This window comes from Poecilia reticulata, unplaced genomic scaffold (genome assembly GCF_000633615.1).
Source record: "Poecilia reticulata strain Guanapo unplaced genomic scaffold, Guppy_female_1.0+MT scaffold_257, whole genome shotgun sequence".
In the NCBI taxonomy this organism is placed as follows: domain Eukaryota; kingdom Metazoa; phylum Chordata; class Actinopteri; order Cyprinodontiformes; family Poeciliidae; genus Poecilia; species Poecilia reticulata.
Genome location: NW_007615041.1, coordinates 165,334 through 167,299, shown reverse-complemented (window position 1 = coordinate 167,299; position 1,966 = coordinate 165,334).

Genomic DNA, 1,966 nt, shown 5'->3' with positions numbered 1-1,966 from the left:
TGCAAGAAAAAGATCAATGGTGTGTGTGTGTGTAAGCTGTGTGGATGTCTGCCTCTGTGAGGACCGTTGTGAGTCTTGTGAGGACATGAGCAGCCAATCAGAGCGGCCACAGGCAGGCAGCAGCCAATCAGAGCGGCCACAGGCAGGCAGCAGNGACACTCAAACCCCTCCACCACGATAAGGTGGCAGCCCAAGGAGGAGTAACTGACAATGAATTTGTGCTGAAAGTTCTCGATGTTCTGTTGGCTCAGTGATGTTCATGAATGTGTCGCTGCAGTCTGTCGCTCCTCACATGTCAAGCTCTTTATCTATGACAGACACAAAAAAGCTAGCTAGCTAGCAAGGATACTAGCCTCTACTTAGCATTAGCCTCAAGCTGATGCTAACTGTTGTTTGAAATGACAGTAAGGAGATTAAATGTCAGAACATTCAGACCTGAGACGATCGTTTCTGACACAGTAACTGATTTAAGACATTTTCTGGATGCGCCGCCTGCTGTCCCTCGACCTGGACCCATCCACAGCAGTCCGGTCCGGTCCACTGAGCATGCTCAGAACGTGCTGATGGGTCCGACAGCCTGATGGAGGAAACAGAACATCTCTGATCATTTTAGATCATTAAAGAAAAGAAATGAAGAACAGGACCAAAAGACAGGATGAGTTTCAGCTCATCGGTATCTGGATTCTGCAGGGCGTTGAAGGTTCTGGTTCTGGACCGGTCCAGCCCAGCAGGAGGCTGATGAAGGCAGGCAGAGTGCAGCAGATTGAACCCAGATAAGATTCTGTTTGTTCTCCCAGCAGGAAGCCGAGAATCTGCAGAGCTTCATCAGACTCACAGGAGGCTGAAATCAGGCTGTCTGTATTCAGCTCCACAACATAAACATGAGCCCTCTTCCTCCTCCTCCTCCTCCTCCTCACAACCGCCATCATCATCATCATCACCATCACCTCCTTCAGCCTCGGCTCAGTTATTTAGCTGAAAACATCCCATCATGGGAATCCATGCAGCTCTGAAACAACAATCTGTACTCCAACTCTGATCCCAGAGCATGACACCCCCTCTACCACCGGGCAGCAGGGCCCGGACGCCCCCCATCCTCCAACCATCTGAAACTGCTGACCTCAGCGTGCTACCAGCTGAAAAACGTCTAAAGTTGACGGGAAGTTTGAAAATGTTGCAGGGAGACATGAACCACATCTAGACATAAAAACAAGCCAGGAGGATAAACCTGGAGGTTGTTGAAGATGAAGATGAAGATGAAGATGAAGATGAAGATGAAGATGATGATGATGATGATGAAGATGATGATGATGATGATGATGATGATGATGATGATGAGGATGATGATGAGGATGATGATACCTGAACACCAGCAGCATTTCCTGCGGCATGCTGGGACTCGGGTCTGAATCATTCAGAGCATCAGCAGCAACCCCAGAACCGCTTCAATACCGAGTTGCTGTCTCAGCTGACGGGGCGCCAACTAGTGGTGGCTCCCTGAAGCACAGCTCCTGTCCCAGACCAACATGTGACAGGTTGCTCTGATGACATGCTAGTTTCCATGCTAGCTAGCACTTAGCAGCCAAGGAACGTTGACAGCGTTGGCTCAGTGGCGCCCCCTGTGTCAGCAGGGGAAACAGACGACTCTCCTCCATCGCTGTGTCCGACGTTTTACGTTCTTTATCTGCTTATGTCCCTTTAGTTTCATTAGCATTAGCAAGCCGACCTGCAGAGACAGGAAGTGGTTACAGAGTCACCTGACCTTTGACCCTCTGTGTCCAATACAGACCATAATATGTCACCATGGCGCCTTCGGCCGTTTCCCCAGATGCTCTTCAATGTTTACTGTCTCTGCTGCATCGAAAACACAAATATGAATGGAAACATTTTAAAACCCGACGAAAGGTTCTGGAGATCAGAACCAGGCTGAAGGTTCTGGAGATCAGAACCAGGCTGAAGGTTCTGG